The sequence below is a fragment of the Crocodylus siamensis genome, chromosome 3 (genome assembly GCF_052110815.1).
Source record: "Crocodylus siamensis isolate JL-2025a chromosome 3, ASM5211081v1, whole genome shotgun sequence".
Lineage (NCBI taxonomy): Eukaryota > Metazoa > Chordata > Crocodylia > Crocodylidae > Crocodylus > Crocodylus siamensis.
In genome coordinates, this window is record NC_143397.1 from 191,810,562 (window position 1) to 191,832,548 (window position 21,987).

At 41.6% G+C, this 21,987-nt stretch overlaps 1 protein-coding gene across 5 annotated transcripts in view; it reads left to right on the forward strand.

Annotated features, from left to right (window-relative positions):
* Window positions 1-21,987, forward strand: part of FAM110B (family with sequence similarity 110 member B) — a 213,530-nt gene that overhangs the window by 54,265 nt on the left and 137,278 nt on the right. For all 5 annotated transcript variants that reach the window (XM_090040022.1, XM_090040024.1, XM_090040025.1 and 2 more), the window contains one exon: window positions 6,084-6,223. The gene's annotated coding sequence lies outside the window, so the exon portion shown is untranslated. The remainder of the gene's footprint in view (window positions 1-6,083; window positions 6,224-21,987) is intronic.

Sequence of the window (21,987 nt, forward strand, 5' to 3'; positions counted from 1 at the left end):
AAGGGTGGGCTGCTCCAGGCTCTTCCTGGTGGCTGCACTCAGGTTGGACCGGGTGGGCAGCAGCTCTGAGAGGGGAGCTACAGTGGTGGCTCTAGCTCCTCCTCTGTAATCCCCCTCCCAATGCTACCACAGCCCGCCCCATACAGCCTAAGTGCAGCCACCAGGAAGAGCCTGGCACAGCCAATGAGCATGCAGCAGCAGCAGCTCGCCTATGCTGTGCACACAGATCTGGGGGGTACATGCCCCCTATACCTCCCGTGGGGGTGCATGCAATGGCAGGAGCTGCCCCTGCCCCCCTGCTTCCTGGATGAGCTTCCAGCTCTGTCCCGTGCCCCAGCCCGCCACGGGTGGGCTAGGCTGTACCTGCTCCTGCTTTTGCCCCAGCCCCACTCCCTCCCTCACTGCAGGGACCTCAATCTGCACTGCCACTTGCAAAAGACATGCCAGCTGGACGCTGCTCTCCAAGTTGCTGGGCTGAACTCCTGGCCACGTGCATGCTGCAGCTGCACACACAGCATTTATCAGCGACATTACCGGCCACATAACCAACAAAACTGATTGCTGATTAATATCAATTATCTTTTCTATTGATGCTGATATGATATGGACCAATGTGTTGGTGCACCTCTATCTTTTTGTGCTGCAGATAATCTTGTAGACCAGAGGTTCCCAAAGTTTTTATTATTGCATACCCCCTTCCAGGTTTACCACCTGCCCGCATATCCTCACCAGCATATGTTTTAAATTTTAACACTTAAATGTTGTTTATTATAATGAAAATTAAATCCATCACTACACAATTTCTGCCATGTACCCCCAAGAGATGTCATGCATACCCCAAGGGGTACACGTACCACGGTTTGGAACCCCAGTTGTAGACCAAGTTATAGGTGTAATGCCAGTACGTGAATGTATCATAAATATAGACTAAGGAGGCAAGGCTGGAGCAGTTCAAATAACATTCAAAGGAAACAACTCCCATTCATTTAGGCAATCTGAGGAGGGTTTTTGAAAAAGACAATTGCTGCTGTCCTCTCTATTAGCAGGTTTCCACTGAATTTTTAAATGTGTGATTTTGGCTATCAAAATCATTTTTGTCTTGAATTGTTAATCTTCCAATTGATAGTACTTATCTTTTGATGTCACAGCCAGCAGTATAACTAGAGAATCACATGGTCCTAATAATAAACAAATTGCTATAATGTAACATTGCTCTAAATAATAGTAGTTACCTCAGATATTCTGTTTATTCCCTGCAGTTTATTGCACATTCTCCATCCCCATTGACATTGCTTGAAATAGCAAAGCAGCAGAAACAAAACCTGAAACTCAATTAAGAACAAAGCAAAACAAACTAAACTTTTTCCCCAGTACAGTCCAACAAGTGGACTTTCTGAATCAGCAGCCAACCTTGTCTACTGTTACCTCTATCTAAACCCGGTGTCTTTGACTTACTTTGTTCACAAGCAATGGAAAATTCATAAAGGTAATTTGTAAAAGCAAACATCTGGTTTTTATTCTTGAAAATTGCTTAAGTTGATTGTTCTTTATGTATTTATTCACAATTGCTTGAGAACTTTCCACAGCTAGTTTTGATTTTTTTTGTATTTTTAAAGTCAGATTTTTTATTTTACCATACAGATCAATAAGTTGACTGAATGTGTGTAACTCTTAGAATAAAGACATGTTTTTCTTTTCTTCCATTTTTTTGCAATTGCAGTGAACAAAGGTAGTATCTGATCAACACATCAAGTTATCAAGTCTTTCATATGCTGCTACTGAGTATCCAGATTAATGTATCTCCCTCTTAAGGACTAGTGCATTTCTGAAGCTTTAGGGTTGGATTACAGCTCCTCTATTTCAAACTGGTAAAATCAACTCAGTGCCACACCAGGTTGTGGGAAGCCAGGTCTGGGACCACTCAGGAACTGATCCTGTAAGTTTTTCAGGATGAAAAATTTTAATTAGAAATCCAAGGTGTTTTGAAAACCATCTCTTAAAATGAGCTCTTTTGACATATATTTTTACTAGTAAACTGACTTTTCGTGCTCTTGCAGAAAGTAAACAAGTTTCTTTAAACATCTGAATAAACGCTTTTTTTCCACAGTATAAGACCATCTGTAATCACAGTAAATGATATGTTAGGAACAAGGGCATAGTTATGAGCCCTTATTTAATCAATTGGACTACCCATGTAACTAGATTGTGACTAAGTCAGCCCTTTTAGTTTTTTAAAACTAACAGATTTAGGTATCTACATACAGGTTTAGGTGTCTGATGTTAAGCACCTCCTCTGCTATATTTGTAGCACTATGTAGGCCCCTTTAGTGCTACAAAAAGCGGCTGTACAGACATGCACCTTACCTGTTAGCACTACAGAAATGGTGCAAGTGCTACAGAAATGTTCCTAGTTAAAGTGGGAATTTTCTGTAGCACTGCATCTTGCAACTGCACATCTGATGTCTATGCAGTTACCTGCAGCACTGCAGGGGGGCCATGTCTCAGCATCCCACAATGCCTGCTCTCTCCCCACAACTTACCCCCACCATGGGGAGGAGGAGGAAGAGAAGCCAGCCCAGTGACAGCCTGCTAGGGAGTAGAGCTGCTGCCCAGCTGCAGCTCTTCTTCTGTGACGGAGCAGGGCTGCTTCCATGGTGTCAGACACCAATTCCCACTGTCTTCCTATAGAAGCAGCACCTCATCACCCCCTGACCATAGAGCATGACTTAGTGGTAACTTTTAAAGTGTTCCAGACAGGGGTAGGAGCTGGACATGTGTACATCCTTCGTAGCACTATGTTTTTGTAATGTTATAAAGTGCTGCAGCACTTGATGTCCATCTGCCTTACAGTCTTGTATTGCTTTTGTAAGACTGGCAGGGACTTCATCAGTCTTCCTAGAAGTCCCCTGTTTTTTGCAAGAAATTGTCATATACTACTACTTAAGAGGTATTAGAATGGGGGAGGGGGGAGATGATTGGAGCAGCAGCTTCAAATTGTGGCTTTGTTTGGAGAGTAGGAGAGGGGACAAAAGCATCTGCAGCAGCTGGCACTGCCCCCAGCGTTGTGTTGCAGTTTTTTGCTCTCCAGTTAGAAAGCTGTTCCAGAACATTATGCTATTGATAGTCAGAAAACTTCAAATCTTCAGCCCAAACTTATTTGGGGCAATCTGTTTATCCATATTTGATTCAGATGTGTACCCATTTGTTCTTGTGCCAATATTATCCTTTTGTTTAAGGAGCTCTTCATCCTCCCTTTTCTATGCTGCATTAAAGAATTTATAGAGAACAACCATATCCTGTTTCAGCCTTTTGTTTGCAGGCTCAACAAACTCAAGTTTTTTGTCTACTTTTGTAAGTCTGTCCAAATATCCTAGTAGTCCTTCTATGCATGGTTCCTGTTTTTAATTATGCTGACCAGAGACAGTACATTTTAAGTGAGATCTCAGTCATCTGTGCTCTGTACAATGGCATTATGACTTCCAGGTCTCTGCTGAAAAGGTATCTCCTAATATACCCTACGATTCCACTTTCCTTTGTTACAACTGCCATATGTTGGTAACTTATTATCTTTTATTTTTAGGTCTTTTTCCCTCTGTCATTTTTGTCTTGTGAGCTCCCAATTTTAGCAGAAATTCTTATTAGCCCTTGAGTGCATGACCCTAACAATCCCAGTTCTATGATATCCCATTTCTGTTACTGCAGTCCTCAAGGTCATCCTGAATTGTACTTCAGTCCTCCTCTAATGCTGACACTGACTTATAATTTTGTCACCACCAAATTTCATTAGCATGCCCTTATTTTTGTCGGTGTCACTAATTAAAATATTAAATATTTAAGTCTCAGCCTTGAGAAACTCTGCTAGCAACCTCTGTCCAACCTGATCATTCTTCTTGCAGTACAGCCTGTTTGTCATCTTCCATTATCTAGTTCGTATTTACCTTGCAGTTCTGCTAAGCATCATCATTTCCAGGTACACTAATAATTTCTCATATAACACCATATCAAATATTTTATTCGGGTTGTGTTATAATCAGACTTTCCTGGTCTAGAAAATCCACCATCTCATCAAAAGGTTGGTCAGACTCAACCAAACTTCAGTAAGAACATGTTGTACTTTTAGCCCATTTTCCATTTATTTCCATGTCTGTCTTTGCAATTAGTTATATTTTTATTACACCACTGTCCATATCCACTTATTTTAGAAAGCATGGTTAGTAAGCAACCTACCTTTTCCTCTTCTGTTGATTTTGATTGGATAGCCTCACAAGGTACCTTGTTTTCCCCTCTGAACAGAAAACTTGTTGTTTAATAATGATACAAAACAGTTGCTTTATAGTTATTTTGAAGACTCTCTTGCTAAGAGCCAGCATTTGTAATAATCTTAGGAAGTAGGACACATAGGGCCCAGTGATATTATGGGCCTTAAGGGGCTATGACTTCTGGGAGGAAACATTCTCTCACCCACTGCAGGTATATTGACTTTTCACTGACTTTACAAGGGGAAAGATGTCACACCTTTTTATTGTAGTTCTACTAACAATTTTTAAAGCTTACATTTATGTAATGTCAAAATGTGGCAAGTGTGGTTCTAGGAAAACATGACTTGAAAGTGTGTTTTACTTGGTGAATGCTAGGATTCACTACCTTTTCCATCAGGACTACTATACTGCAACCAACTTGATGCTTGCCTTGTGATACTAACCAGCCTTCTACGATAAGGTAACAGGCTCTATGAGTGGGTGGAGAGCCATGAATGTGATATACTTTGAGTTTAACAAGGCTTTTGATACTGTCTTTCATGACATGTTTCATGACAAGCTAAGGAAATAACGACTGGATGATAGTACTGTAAGGAGAATGTATACCTCGTTTGACACCAGTACTCTTTCCTGCCATGGCAGGGGGTCAGACTTGATGATCTGCTCAGGTCCCTTCTGACCCTACTAACTATGAAACCTGGTTGGATCATCATACTCAACAAGTTGTCATCAGTGGCTCAACATCTGGTATCAGGTGGAGTTCCCCAGGGGTCTGTCCTGGTTCCCGTATTGTTGAATATCTTTATGAATGATTTGGATGATGGGATTGAGTTGCACGATTATCACATTTGCAGATGATGCCAAGTTGGTGGAGTTGCAAAATGGCTAGGATCCAGAATGACATGAATCAGATGAGATTCAAGAAGGACAAGTGCAAAGTCCTGCACTTGGGACAGAATAATTGTGTGAATAAATACAGACTAGGGAATGACTGGCTAGGCTACAGTACTGTGGAGAAGGCCCTGGGGGTTACAATAGACCATAAAATGAATATGAGCCAACAGTTGGAAAAAAGCCAACAGCATACTGGTTTGTATTAACTGGAGTATCACTTGCGAATCAAGGGAAGTGATTCTTCCTCTGTCCATCACATCTGTGAAACCTCACTTGCAGTACTGTGTCTAGTTTTGGACCCCACACTTTAAGAAGGATGGAAAGGGTTCAGCACGGAACAGCAAAATGATTAAAGGCCTAGGAAGCGGGAGTTTTGAGAAAAGGCTGGGAGAACTAAATTTATTTAGTTTGGAGAAGAGAATCCTGAGGGTGGATTTGCTAACAGTCTTCAAATAGCTAAAAGGTTATTATGACAAGGATGGAGATGGGTTTTTCTCTGTGGCTGTACAGCAAAGAACTAAGGGCAGTGGTCTCAGACTGCAGCTGCAGAGGATATTTAGGTTGGAGATTAGGAGGAACCAGAACAGGCTACTTTGTGAAATTGTGGAATCTCCATCCTTGGAAGATTTCAAGAACAGTTTGGCTGGGATGGTTTAGTCAGGGATGATCCTGCCTTGAGCAGGGGGCTAGACCAGATGACTTTGTGAGGTCCTTTCCAGCACTATATCTTACGATCCTCTGGTCCTTTATTTTAATCCCTTCCTCTCCAAAAGTGTACATATCTGATTTTTTAACACCAGTATTCTTTTTTTTTTTTTTTTTTGGAAGGCACTGGTTTGATACTCAGTGAAATTATTTTTATATCTAAAATGAAGTTTCTGAGACTACATCAATCAAGCTAACTATTCTCCCTTGTTACTATATTTCTAGGCACTTCTTCAAGGAATCTCCTGGAATTTCTATGGAGATAACTGCTTGAGATGAGATGAAATATCACTTAAACTCTCTGTTAAGAAAAGAAATGCCAAATAATTCGGTGCGACTTAGAGGCTTAGAAATTTTATATCAAGGTAAGAAGCTCATTTTTCAGATCAAGATATTAAGGTTTGAAAGATGAGCATATTTTCTGTTTAATATACATATTAAATGTATTGAGCATTTTTTAATACCCAGTATTGTTGAGCACTGCTTGCTGCAGAGACATGGGGTGAAATCCTAGTACAAAGGAAACCAATTGCAAAACTTACACTGGCTTCAGTACAGCCAGGATTTTCATGTAGGGTCACTGCCTTACAAACTTTTAAAAGGTCTTGCATGCAATCCTGAGAGCAATATTAATAAATGTAGTTAGGGTTTCTCATACACTTTTCCTCTTCTTTTTTTTCTGTTGCCTTCTTCAGTTTCAGTCTCAGCCTCATTGTTGCTGTTTTCAGATGGGCATCGTCTTGAAAGAGTTACAGAAGGGTGTATGCTGGGGCTGGCAACCTACTGCCTGTGGGATGAATCCCACCTGTAAAGTGCCATTTTGTAGAGGGGCATCAATGGCATAGAGCTGTATAGTGACTCCCACCCTCTCTGCAGAGTCACTTCCCTCTGTTGTGGAGTCTGTTGCTCTGCTACATCTATGCTTACATTCACTGCAAAGGAGATAAGGTTAGTGGCAAGGATAGCCACAGGCACTGGCCCTTCTGAGAGGCAAAGAGAAGCCTGCATTGGCCCATGGTGTCTGACCCCTGCTATGCTATCAACAAAATGACGAGACCAATAATTATATATAACACTTAAAAAAACCCCAAAGTGAACAAACTGAAAAAACGGAAGAGCAAATATTTCCCCGTTTTGTTCACGGTAACTTTGAGTTGCTTGTTACAATAGAACATTTTGTGCTGGAGATGCACTTTTTTGTAGTTGGTAGTATCTCTTTTGAATAGTATTTCAAAAAGTTAAATTTTATACAGGCTGAGAATGAGTACCGTATTTACTTGAATACTTTTTATTTTCCCCATCAGTGTGGGAGGAAAAGACCCTCATCCTTACATTCACGTACAAGGAAACCTCATTAAATATATTGTCTATCATAAAACTGCTGCCAGCAGCAGCATGTGCTCAGTAATGGAAACCAGCCATGAAGCTGATTAACTGCAGACAGCACTGGGCATGACTATAAAATATATGGCTTATATTGGGCAAACATACTCTGGGGACCTACCACACTTATTTTCCAAAAAAAACAACTCCTATTCCAGGTCAAATCAGCCAAATCAGTTTCAAATCTTCTTGATTTGAGCAAAACTCAATCATCCAAACATCGTATGTGCGGCTACAACCAGTAAGTATTCTCCCACACGGATAGATGAGTGCCGCCTGTTTGAATAAGGTATATAGTATTGTCTATTACATGCAGTCTCCCTCAGTGCTGACACACATTCAGGTCATGGTGAATCTGTACATTAAATACATTTCTACTTCCTTTTCCACTCCCACCGCTGATCTGCACCTTTCTTTTCCATTTCAAATGATTCCTATTTCTTCACCAGTCTTAAATGTATGGCAAACATCACCAAAATGGGCACCAAATAGTTCACCCCAAATCCCTCTGTCACTCCCTCTCTTAGCCTGTTGCATATAATCAGTGTAGCCCTGCCTGCCCTATGTGAGCTGGACCACGTTGCATCTCATGTGCATAAAAATTTTTGGAGAATCCCAAGACTCCTGACAAAAATGCCTGGTTTCAGTCATGAATGCAGGGGGGGGGAGATAATTAGCAGATAGATCCTTTTTGGGGGGTGTCTGCAGTACACCAATGTACTGAGCAGTGCTGAGCTGTGGGGTCACCATGTCTTGAAATGCTGTTGACTCTGCTGGGGGCTCAGCCCAGTGAATTATGCAGTAAATCATGAGCCTTTTGGCTTTAAACTAGTATTATGCATCGCTTGAATTGTATATAAGTAGGTATATATGTACAGCTTAAAAGTGTGTTTATGGAGTGGTTTCAAAAAACTGTAAGTTGGAGTGGTTTCAGAAAAGGCAAAATGCATCAGTTCTGCGTGAACTAAGTTTATGGGTACTTGTAGTATATGCAAGTTGCTACAGGTATATTTATTTCACGGACAGTGTTTTCAAACTTGCTTCTCATTTCCATGTGCTCATGGAGAGCAGACTGACAATAAGGAGGGTGTGGAGGAAGCTGCAGGGGGAAGAAATTGGGGGGGGGGGAGGGGGGAAGAGGGCAAAAGAAATGCCTGACCTCCCCAGATTTATTTTCTTTGGTGTAGTAGTGGGAGAGGAACAAATTTGGGAGAAGCCTCCAATAATTAGATTCCATACCTGAAAAATTATAACTAATTTATATTTCCATATATAGAAGCTAATTTATTGGAGGATCATCTTATATTCAGGGTCATCTTATATTTGAGCAAATATGGTAAGTAAAAGCTTCATAAGAGGCACTTGAATAATTCCATAGTGGTTGGCAGATATACCTGTACTTAACAGGAGGTTTTATGATTCATGCACAAAGTTTAAGCTAGTGTTGGTTATCAATAATTCATGGAGTGTAGGACTGAAATGTGGTCTTGAATGCTTTTACTATTTCCAGCAAATCAATTTGTACTTTTTTCTGTTTCTCCTTCTTTCTCTTTATGTGGGGCAGGGTGTATATTTTATTAACTAGAAACACATGGCGTAAAATGATGGCCAAATGTTCCAGTGAAAATTGAGGGCAATTCGTAGTTCTGAGGGTTGTATTTGCCCTAGTTTTATTTTCCCTTACTGATGCAACTGTATCTATTGCTGTAAATTACATGAATAATTGATCAAGGAAATATCACTTGTTACCTCAAGTGATATGCTTATAGCTTCTTAAAACTGTACTTTGTTGTGCTGCAGCTTTGCTCGTCTGCTTATGTGTTTTCCTGATGTTTTTTCCCCTTCCCTCCAAAAAGAAGTCCTGGGTTTGGCTTCAATTTCCTCTGTTTTAACCAAAAAAGCTCAAGATCAACATATATTTTAAAGGCATTTACAGTCCTGGGAACTGTGCAGTACACACATCTGTTTTCACCTAAGTATGAATTGCTGGCTTTACAAATATTAAACATGTAGTTCTTGCCACATAGCTAGCTGAAGTGTTCCGTAACTTGAGCCTGTATTTGAAATAAAAACAAAACTGTATAGCCTCTTTACCATACTAATGGAAAACATTTAATTTACCTTCTAGAGCCAACCAAAAGAATGACGCAATGCTGTTGAGGCAGATTTATGGTGCCTTTTCTCCCATAGAAATCAATATAGCTTGAAGGTGCTGTCATGGGAGCTGGCTGCCTGAGTGGGATCCAGCTGTGTTCAAATGTAAACTCCTGTACCGCAAACCAAAAAACTGATGACTTAGATTTTTTTAGTCATTATTTTATCTCTGGGATATAATGGTATAGAGTTTTATTCATTGCTCTTTATTGCTTTCTTTCCACTAAGAGTATTATTGAAACTTCAATCTAACAAATTCAGTCTATTTTCGATTTCTTTAACCCATTTAGTAACTTGAGCATTTAATGAGGCAGAGGTACTTGCAATACCAGGCCATGGTGGTAATACTGACCAAAGCACTCTATTTGTATCATGTAGACTTTGTTAAAATCTACATAGGCAGAAAAAGATTTGTGCTTTTGTTTTCTGTATGGAATATCAAGCCCCTGTTCAAGGCTCTATTCTTTCTATTTTGTACAAGAGTACTTTTGAAAATTAAGAATGGGCCTTTCTTACTCATCCTTTTTCATTTTCTTTTCTTTAGCTGAAAGAGGTCAGATGTAGTAGTGTAATTTTTTGGCTACAGTCGCTATCCTTCAACAAAAAATAACAGATTTTCATACTATGCCGAATTTTATGACCATTTGGAAGATACTGTTTTCTCAATGGATTTATTCAATTAAATGCTCAAACAGAAAGCTTGGTAATGGCTTCAACTTTATTTTGACTTTGGGCTTTGAAAATAGGTTTTGTTTCTTTGACTTCAGTAATTCCTAGCCTCTTTCATAATGTGACCTTTGTCCCATTTAAGCAATATGGGAAGGGCAATGTGGGCCATGCTGAAATCCATAACACATAATATTCATTAAAGTAGGCCCCAGATCCTGCACTCTTCCTGACTAAAGCCTTAATTTTACTTTAATTCCCTTTATGTACCCATGCAGTCTCTTCCACTCTTTTTATGAATACATAACATTCCCCAGTATGGAATCTTGCACCTAATAAAGTCTGTTAGAGCAAGTCTTCTCTGGTAAACTAGCATGCAACAGTCTTAAAAGGTACTTTTGTACTACAGCTGCTACCTCTGCTTCCCAGACAACTTTCAACACAGGTCTCTCTCTTGTCCAGCCTTTCATTATGACTCAGCAATTTAGCAACCTCAGGGTGTATGGAAGGTTTGGATAGATTGAGAGACTAGTAGAAGTTGTCTAGGAAGTAGGTTTTGTACTAGGAAGACCTTTTCCAAACTGAGTGACTGCATCTGAGTCTCACTTGGTTGAGTGCAGAGAAGGAATGAAGAAGCATGGAGGGGGCTAGCTGAGGATTTTAAGTTTGCAGAATGGCTTATTTGGTAGAGGTGCAGTGATGCCTTAATCCATATTATATTGACATCAGTGAAAGGAAAATTGACATTATTTGCAATCAGCTTTTTTTGGCTGACGTGAACAATAATGTCGGTGATAAATGCTGCATGCATGTACGTGGCGAGGAGTGCAGCTTGGCTGCTTGGAGAGCAGCATCTGGCCAGTAAGTCTGTGGAGGGAAGGGCTGGGGCAGGGGCAGTTGCTGCCCAGCTGGGGTGGGCCATGGGACAGAGCCACGAATTGGACTCATCGGGAGAGGGGCGCAAGTAGGAGAGGGTGGCTCCTGCTGCTGCGCACACCCCTGAGGGAGGCATGGGGACATGTTCCCTCTGGATCTGGGCATGGGGCGAGGGCGCGCTGCTGCTGAGGGCTGGGCTTGAGGGTGGTGTCGGGCTATTCCTAGTAGAGGGGTTGGGTTGGGGCTGCACCAGGGGAAGGTGGCAGCGCTGGGAGAGGGAGCTACAGGGTGGGCTACAGCCACCCCAAAATTCACCGTAGCCCACCCTGAACTCCACCTTCCAACACCACTGCCACCTCCCACCCTGAGCACAGTCTTGGCCTACCCCCTCTGCTGTGAAGAGCCTGGCACTGCTTTTGGCCCCAGCACACAGCAGCAGCCTGCCCTCACCCCTTGCGCAGATCTAGGGGGCAAAATCGCCACCCCCATACCTCCCCCAAGGGTGCATGCAATGCCCCCCCCCCGCTCCCCAGATGAGCCACTTCTGCCCTGCTGCGCAGCGCCTGCCCCAACCCCAGCCCTACTCCCTTCCTCCCTCACTGTGGGGGCTTCGATCTGCCCCCCCCGTGCTCATTCCACCCCTTTTTTCCCACCACAGACTTACCAGCTGGACACCGCTCTCAAAGATGCTAGGCTGCATATCGTTAGTCAGATTGGTATCGGCCGATATGGCTCGTTAATAATCGGTATTGGCTAAAAAAATCTTTATCGGTGCATCCCTATTATTTGGCTCTCACAGAAATAGTTAAAATAAAGATAATTCAAATGTAGAACAGTTGTAGAATCATAAGGCTGGAAGGGACCCTGAAGGATCATTGGGTTCAGGCCCCTACATGAGCAGGAAAGACACCTGGGGTCAGACGACCCCAGCCAGGTGGACATCCAGTCTTCTCTTGAAGAACTCTAGGGTAGATGATTCCACCACCTCTGAGGGAAGCTTGTTCCATCATCTGGACACCCTAGTTGTAAAGAAGTTTTTCCTAATTTTCAGCCTGAAACTATCTTCCTGGAGTTTGTGGCCATTGTTTCTAGTTTTCCCCCAGGGCGCTCAGTTAAACAGTTGTTCACCGAGCCCCTGACATATGCCTCTGATATAACGGTAAGCTGCAATTGGTAAGCAGCAATGTTGAGTAAAGTGGGAGAATCCCTTTGGATTTAGTTGAGATGCATTGATTGATGCATGCCAGAGTTTTATTGACTCTAGCAGTTACTGTGTCGCATTGCCAGCTCATAGTCATGTTGTGGTCTATTGTTATCCCTAGATCCCTTTTATTTGTAGTGCTGGCCAGGTTAGCGATGCCCATCCTGTAGGTGTGGTGGGGCTTCTTCCTTCCCAGATGCAGCACTTTGCATTTCTCTATGTTGAACCTCATCTGGTTCCATTCTGTCCAACACACCAGCCTGTCTAGGTCTGCTTGTATCTGCAGCCTATCTGCGGGTGTGTCTGGACAACCCCATATCTTGGTGTCATCTGCAAACTGGGCCAATGGGTTTTTCAACCCCTCATCCAGGTTGTTGAAGAAGATATGAAATGGCACTGGGCCAAGTACTGACCCCTGGGGTATGCCGCTGCCTACATCTCACCAGGACGACACCGATCCATTCATTTGGACTCTGTGTCCTACCTTGTGACGAGTTTCGTATATGCTTAATGGTCCCACAGTTGAGCCCAATATCCTCCAGTTTTCTGATCATGCCAATAGTCAGAACTCTGTGGTAGTTGTATAATTTTTCCATCTCTTCTCAGCCCCCTCCCTTTTCCTCCACTGCCAATAGTAATATTATTTTCTTGTTTGAAAAAGGATCCTGTGTAAGATTTTTTCCATAGAAGTACATGAACCCAAACTCTCAAGTCTTAGAACTAATTTTTAACCTGTCTAGAGGGAACTAAAGACTTGCAGACTTAATTTTCCAACCCCCCCCAACTTGTAAATGATTCTCTGTTACTGACCCAAATTATTGAAAATTCAGTCTCTACCCAAGACGTGATTTAATGCATTTTTTTAAATTTTTTTTTATATACATACTGCTATTTATTAATAGTATTGTTGAGCTAAGGTAACAATGAAATGATTAGTGCTCTGACCACTATTTATTACACAGCAACTGCCAAGCAAAACATAATAAAGGATTTTAGTCACTACTAGATGGTTTCTGCAAATCTAGCATTACCTTTAATTATTTTCTGGGGTGCCTCCAGGAGATTGTCTTGCCAATGCTTGGTCATTTTACTAGGTTATGCTAATCAGGATTTGTAATACTTGGATAATTATTTTGCTAATTCTTGCAGGAATGCTGCAAGAATTTCACATAACTTGTCAAACATTCTACAGGGACTCCTTAACTATTGGTACTATAAAAAGTTATGGTAGGTAGCCTGCCCACCTCTCCCCCCTGGATGAGTCTGGTTCGTGGCTCTGTCCTGCACCTCGCCCTGCCCCAGCTGGGCATTTCCCTTTACGTAAGATTTTTAAATAGGCACTTTCTGACTTTAGCTGTCAACATCTGTAACTAAGGTACAGTTTCACCTTAAAAAAATGTTGACATCTGCTTCAATGATACTTTGTTTCAGATAGAATTTTAGTTCAAAGCTGACAGCATTTTAAAACTCTGTGGTAGTTGTATACTTTTTTTTATCTCCTCTCAGCCCCCTCCCTTTTCCTCCACTGTGCATTTATAGTTCAGCCTGTGTGTCATAATGTTGTCTGAACTCCATTCTGATTGTTGTTTTCATTGTACCACATAATATCCTTTCCTTGCTTAGATTAGTGGCACTGCATTTCCATATAAACTGTGAAATTGAAATTCTTCATTCAGATGCCACAAGCAGTTTTCTGTAGTGTGGAAAGCAGAAGCTGCAGCTTAATGAACTAATACTTTTGGAGGTGCAGAGGAAACTTCAGAAATAATGAAATCTGAGTTATATTCTCATCAATCAGAGCAATCTATTATTTAGCCTTTTATCACAGTAAAAACATAGCATTACTAAGAATCTGAAGAAATCAAGATATTGCTTGAAAAAAATCGCTTAAGTTAGATGTATATCTCTATAGTGTATATTTTATTGGTGGCAAAGAAATGTAACATTTAAAGGAAATGCTCTATTTAAAGTATAAGAAGCCTCAGCCTCCCTTGATAATGGGGAAACTGTCCAATGCCTGGAGCAGGCAGTTAATCCTTAGCCCATGTCAGTCATTGTCAGTGCTGTGTGGTGCTGTTAGCAGTTGTGAAACTGACTAGTTTCTGTCAATTTCACAGCTGGTGTTAGAGGGAGGCCTTATAAATAACCATTTACAAGCCTTAATAAGGTGCAAACAGTCTGTATCACCTCTGTCTTGCATAAAGTAGTAAGCTTAAATCTGGTTAAGCAGTGCTGTTAATATTGAAATCAGTGGACATTGGAAGATGCCCTGTACCATTTGTATCATTTAGCTGGTAGCCTATTTTACCTGCAAGGAAATGGCTTATGTGGCAGTTTTTAGAACTACACCTTTCTAATGGTTATATCAACCATTGAGAATAAACCTTTCTTTAGAAGATAGCTTTTCAATCTCTGCTTTTAGTTGATTTGTAATTGATTATTTAAAGAAAGACTTCTACTTAGTGAAGTGTTTGGGTTAAATGCAATATTTAGTAGTATATAGTGTACTGATTTAAATCATGGATTAAATCAGTACAATATATAAATTAATATTCAGATAAGTTAACAAAGTAAAAATAATGGAAGAGGATTCTTCCACAATTATTTTGCGGTCTTCCACAATTCTTTAGCTGTAAACAAAGAGAAAATCAAATGGTACAGGCACTGATGTAAATGGCAGCTTCTCTAAGATACTGTGAGCATGTCTTGCCTTCACTTAAATTCTGGGTGAGGACTATAAATGCTTAGATTTTTAACTAGGTGGCTGGGTGCACTCATAATTTTCATGTTTGCAGTAGAAAATATGTGCATATTATAGCAATATTAGGAATTCCTATATAAATCAAAACCTAGATCCATCTAAGTCCAGGGTTGTCAACACTCATGTGGCCTATTGAGCTGGATGGGCTGTATTGGGCCCACAGACCAGCCCAAGGCACTGGATCCAACACACAGAGCTGGTCTGCGGTGGGCTCCATGAGTACCCTGGACCCAGTCCTGCATGCCACATGCGTGCCAGAACTAGTCTTGTATCCTGTCCACGTGGAATGCATGCCAGATGTGGTTCTGTGAGCCACATGCAGCCAGTGCTGACTCTGGCTTCAGCCCTGGTCCCATGCAGAATGCATACTGTATCCAGCCCCACCTGTAGCATTCACCAGATCTGTCCTATATACCATGTGCATGGGGCCAGTTCTTCACACAACATATATGACTTGTGGGTTCAGTCCAAAACCCATGTGCCACACAGTGGGCTGGTTAATACGTCTCTACAGGCTGGATATTGGGGGTGTGCAAAGACGGCTATATTCAATTGGGATTCGGCCCAATTTGGGGGACAGTGATTCGATTCATTGTTTTGGATCACTGTCCCGATTTGATTCGGCCAAATATGAATCTGAAGATTGGATGCTGATTCAGAGTATCAGCGATTTGGCCATAGACACAGCTTCAGATTTTTTTTCCTACATGCCTCAAGGTACCAGGCGCAGCTCGTGAATGCTGAGATGGTGGGGTGGATAGAGCATCCCCCCCAGCTCCACGATTGGCCATGGAGGGCCCCTGGGTGCCCGCCCGACCCAGGAGGCACCAGTCACTGAGCCGGGGGGCAGGGCGGGGGAGCCCTGCATGCTTCACGGCGGACTCAGAAGTGGACCGGAAGTGCTTCTGGTCCACTTCTGGGTCCACTGCCAAGTGTACTGGGAACCAGCCTGGACTCCCATGGGATGCTCCATTAACCCCGCCATCTCAGTGTTCACGAGTCGCCTGGTACCTCAAGGTATATAGGAAAAACATTTAAAACTGTGTCCTTCAGAATCGGTTTCGAGGGTTCCGATTTGATTCAGAGGAATTAAAGGGTCTCCTGATTTGATTTGGATTTGGAGATTCATCTGCTGAAACTCTGCTGAATTGAATCAGTGACCGAAGCTTCACCCAGCCCTACTGGATGAAATATAGCCTGAGGGCTATATTTTTTCACACCCCTAGTCTAATCCATTATATAGTCTCCATTATGCTAGTGGCCAGAGTAGCTTAAACCTTGAACCAAGAATCTTATTACCTGTTCCAAACTTTTTTGTTTTCCTTCATTGTAGTAACTAGATATTTTGCTATCTTTATTGATGCCTGATTGTTCCTTGAATATTGCAAAGTTCATTGTGTCAGTGAGTTTCATAGTGTATGTAATTTTTTGTTGCCTGTAAAAGTATTTATTTATTGTTGATTTTTTTAAAAAATTTTCCACCTTTTATTAGATAGTCCTTTTTTTGTGTTATAATGGGGGACAAGAGAAACTACTGATTTACTTTCTCTGTATCCTTCATTCTATATACTTCTTCCCTTTAAGTCTTTCCTAAGGAAAGGATCCTAATATTGTTCAGTCCTTTCTTTTCAGAATTTTTTAAATTTCTCTCGATCATTTTAGTTGCTCTTCTTTTGAATATAGCTGCTTTACAAGGGAAAGGAAATCATAATAGGAATAACGGAGACCTGGTGGGACTCTACCTGTTACTGGGTCACAGGTATAGATGGCTGTACCTTGTACAGGAGAGATTGTACAGGTAAAAACAATGGGGGTGTAGCTCTCTATGTCAAGGATAGCTACACATCCCTGCAAGCTGACACTGGCATCCAGGGAAGGCTACCAGACACCCTCTGGGTTAAAATGCATGGGGAATGTGGTACAAGGGACACAATGGTAGATGTCTACTACAGACCCCCTAACCAGGAACAAGAGCTTGACTAGGAATTCACCAGGGAACTGCTTGAGGCTATACACTCTAGGCGCATAGTTGTCATGGGAGACTTTAACTACCCAGACATCTCGTGGGAAGAGTACAAGGCCAAATCCGAACAGTCGCAAAGCTTCCTAACGTGCATGGATGAGCTCTACCTGACCTAAGAGGTTTACTGACCAACAAGATGTAAAGTGCTGCTGGACCTGCTACTGGCTAAAGGGGATGATCTAATTGGCAACCTAAAGATTGAAGGAAAGCTGGGAGACCATGACCACAAGCTGATCAGTTTTAGTATCCATTGCAAAGCTGTTAAGTCGGTCAGCAATGCAGAAATCCATGACTTTAGGAAAGCTGACTTTGTTAAGCTCAGGAGGCTTGTTGTTGAGGCACTATGTGACCGTGACTCAACAGGGAGAGGAATTCAAGAGGACTAGTCGCTCCTTAAGGAAGTGATCCTGGAAGCACAAGGGGATGTCCATCCCGTCTTGGAGGAAAGGTATCAAAAGGGCACAGCAATCCCCTTGGCTCAACAGGGAACTCATGGACCTCCTATGCCAAAAAAGAGAGGCTTATAAAGGATGGAAGATAGGAATTGCCACAGAGAAGAATTATTCTGCACCGGTCCATACCTGTAGGGAGCGCACTAGGAAAGTTAAGGCTGCAACTGAACTCTACCTGGCTACACACATTAAGAACAATAAAAAAGTCCTTTTTCAGATATGTGGGGAGTTGGAAGAAAAGCAAGGGTAACACTGGACCCCAGCTAAACCAAATGGGACAACTGACAACCGACACCCAGGAAAAAGCTAACCTGATTAATGGTCCATCTTCAAGGAAGGGAGGAAAGTAGATCCAGGGAACTACAGGCCAATCAGCTTGACCTCAATCCCTGGTAAGATTCTAGAAAAAATCATCAAAGTGCCTATTCTTGACAAACTGGCTGATGGCAACATCCTGAGGGACAGCTAGCACGGGTTTGTTTTGGGTAGGTCTTGCCTAACCAATCTCATCTTATATGATCAGGTGACTTATATCACCTGGACAAGGGAGAAGAGACTGACATCATATATCTGGACTTTAGAAAAGCTTTTGATCTGGTGTCCCACAATCTCCTCTTGGAAAAAAATTGGCCAACTGTGGCCTTGGCTACATCACAGTCTGGTGTCTGGGGAATTGGCTCCAAGGCCAGACTTAGAGTGGTGGTCGACAGAAGTGAATTGTCATGGTGCTCCGTTACTTGTGGTGTCCCCCAAGACTCTGTCCTTGGACCTGTTCTCTTTAGCGTCTTTATCAACAACGTGAATACTGGTGTCAGAAGTAGATTGTCCAAGTTTGCTGATGACACCAGACTTTGGGGTAGAGCTTCCACACCTGAGTATAGGCTGGTGATCCAGGCTGACTTGGACAGGCTGAAAAAGTGGGCAGATACAAATCCAATGACACTCAATACTGACAAATGTAAGGTACTCCATCCTTGGGGGTGGGGAGGGGAACCCGCAATATGCTTATAGGCTCAGCTCAATAGCACCAAGGCCGAAAGAGACTCGGAGGTCATGATTGAAGACAAGATGAACGTGAGCCACCAATCCAACATTGCAGCTGGTAAAACAAACCAAACTCTGGCTTGCATCCATAGATGTTTCTCAAGTAAATCTCAGGATGTCATCCTAGTGTTGTACTCGGCCGTAGTGAGGCCTCAGCTAGAGTACTGCATCTAGTTCTGGGCTCCATAATTCAGGAAGGGTGTGGATAAGCTTGAGAGAGTCCAGAGGAGAGCCATGTGCATGATTAGAGGGCAAGAGAACAGGTCTTACAAAGACAGACTGAGAGCCACAGGACTCTTCAGCCTGGAAAAGTGCAGGGTCAGGGGTGATCTGGTAGCAGCCTGTAAGTACATCAGGGTTATGCTCAGGATCTGGGGGAATGTCTGTTCGCCAGAGCACCCTACGGGATGCCAAGGACCAAGAGTCACAAATTTCTCCAAGACTGTTTTAGGCTGGATATATAGAAAAACGTTTTTTACTGTCTGAGCCCCCAAGGCCTAGAGTAGGCTCCCTCTGCAGGTGGTGCAGGCACCTACTCTGGACTCCTTTAAGAAGCGTTTGGACACTTATCTTGCTGGGATCCTTTGACCCTAGCTGACTTCCCTCTCTTGGGGCGTGGGGCTGGACTCTGATTTCCTGAGGTCCATTCCAGCCCTAATATCTATGAAATAATAAGCCATAAAGAAAAATATGAGAGGCAAGATTTTTTTTTGGCTGATACCTGTTATTGAACCAACTGCAGTGTTGAGATAGATATGAACAAACTTTTGAATGGAAGAAGACAACCTGAAGAAGAATCCATTGCATTTGAAAGCTTGTCTAAATCTATCCCAGCTATGCAGTAGGTCCAATAAAAGATATCGCTTACAAAAAACATTACCTCTTGCAAAGAAAAATACACTTACTTCAAAAAGAAAGAGACTGTCGTAGGTCAACATCATAGACCAACAAAATCCTACAGTAACAGATGTATTTATGTACCAGTGTAAAGCAGTCTTTGATTTCTGAATAAAAGTGCTTTATTAGTACAGCTCATTACTAGTTGTTGTTGTGTGAGTGGAGCCCAACATAACTTACTATGAAGCTACTTGTATAGCACTATAAATTAAAGTGGGTGTTATACTTCCTCACGGTAATGCAATCCAGCCCCTCCCCCCTCTGCCAAAAGAGAGAGAGTGAGTGAGAGAGAATCATGAAAATAACCCACTTAATACTACTATATGCATTGTAGTAAAATGCTTTTGAAAGCAAGAGGATATTAATAGTTGAGTTAATTGGTACTGATCAAGAACTACACTATAGGGATGTGGTTTTACCACTGGAATAGGAATAAGGGTTAGAAAGACAGAAATAGTTGAAATGAAAGGGGAGAGAAAAGCTCTGTCTCAAAATGAATACGTGGCAGCTGTAGTTTGCTTGAGTATTTAGCAAAAGATTTCCATTTAGGGCTTGCCCAGTAAATTAAATTTCTGAGCATAACTTAGACTTAGTTAAAGTATTGGATTCATTAGTGTTGTCTAACTGTTTGAGTATGATAAAGCAGAATTTTACTAAGTTTCAACTAACGTTTAAAGTGCTTAGCCAGATGGGAGATTTCTGTGCCTCCTTAAAAACTGCAGGACAATTAAGCAGACATCCCATAAACCTAGCCTGTTACTTTATGCTCTGTACTTACAGTTGTACATATGCCAGAGTATGAAGGAAGAAGCATAAAGTTTTCTCTCTCATTCTTGCTCCTTGCTCTTTCGTTTTTTTCCCCTTCTCATATGAATATTTTTATTTCCTGTCTAGAACTAGGAAAGAAGAGCAACAGAGGGGTTTTGTTAAATAGAGCAAAATCTAATTACAGCTTGATTTAAAGCCACATTTAGACAATGGCTGAGGGGTGAGTTCACTTCCACAAAAACAAACTCAGTTGGCTCCCTACTGTGCATCAGGAGCATTTAGATATGTTGCCTAGAGAGCAGCTGCCTCCCTCTACTGGCACTGAATTTCTCTACTCTTCTGTGGTGTTGGTTGTACCTGTGTTGGTCTAAATTTATTTGGTCTAATAAAAATATCACATTTACCCTAAGAACCTTATCTGCATTTACTCTTCTGTTGCACTCTTGCTACAAAACAGAAAAACATGTGTATACTCATTAGTGCACTCACTAGTGTTCAAATGGTACAGCATTGCAGTGAAAATTGTACAAGTAAATGCCTATGTGCTAGTTCAACAAGCTACATTTTTACTTATAACTATGACTGCTGCATTTTCTAAGAAAGCAATTTAGTGTTTATTTTGTTAGCAGTGAAATCTGTTAGAATGTCACACCTCCTAAATGAATACAAGTTTTATACATTCCATATTCTTGAAAAGCTATTTTTGCATTCATCCAAAATGGAAATTATAGTACATATACAGTTATTACCTGTACAAAATAACTGTTAAATTCACTGTCCTCTTTGAAATGCAGATTAAGTTCCAAAATCTCTTTTGAAGTCCATGGACTTTTACAAACAGATAATTTGGCCTTAAATACTTGGTGGTGGTTGTGTTTTCTTTATGCCCCCTCCATCTATTCCTTTTTTTGGGCGTGTGCTTCCATCCCAGCTTCTCTGGAGAGAAAGTGTCTCTACTTCAGCGATAGCAACATGGAAATATGAATTTTATTTCTTTTTTCAGCATACTATTCATCATGGCCTTTTTCCTGCATTGGGTGTTCATACTAATATAACTTACTGGTACAAATCTCTAGTGTAGGAATGCTCTGTTAGAGAAAAGTGCAACTTACAGAGTTTGAGAGAGAAGATGAACTTCTAGAAGAGGAAATAAGTGAGAGGCAAGAAGTTTTCCTGGATGATATCTTTTATTGGACCAAGTGCAAAATTGGGATAGACTTAAATAAGTTTTTAGATATCACAGTACCCTTCTTTTGGTCTTTGGGGGCATCTTTACATGTGCTCTGGCTGGTGGGGAGGATGCTTTTAATTAGAATGGCTCATAGGAGCCATTCTAATTAAAGTGCCCACAGTGTCTCTTGTTTTTAGTGTCTAGTGCTTCAAAATAGTGGCAGAGGCGTTTTAACTAAAGCTCGTTCAATGAGCTTTAGTTAAAGCACTACCCTTGCCATTTTGAAGCATGGGGACACTGAATACATGCAACTCCAAGGCTGCATATTAATTAGCACACTCCAGCAGACCTGACTAATCTGATCAACTAATTTAGAACACATTGGAAAAAGCCTTGAGCACCTGGGGTGGGGAGCAGGCACAGGAGTGCTAAATAGCAGATGAAACCAGCCCTTCTGTAAAACTCCGTATATAAATAGAATGGGATAAGAGAAGTTATTGGGTAGCCAACAGATCCTTCATTTCCTTTTTCATGGCCTTGTGACATGGTATTTAGCAGAACTTGCAGATTAATTGGACAAAAAAAGGTGTAGTAAAAACTGATAAGTGGAAGGGATACAGGTTGTAGCCATATTGGCCTACAAGCAAAAGGAATCAGAACATGTGGTAGAGGTTATATATTTTATTAGACCAACTAGATAGAGCAGTCTCTAACTTTTATCTGAGTCTTATTG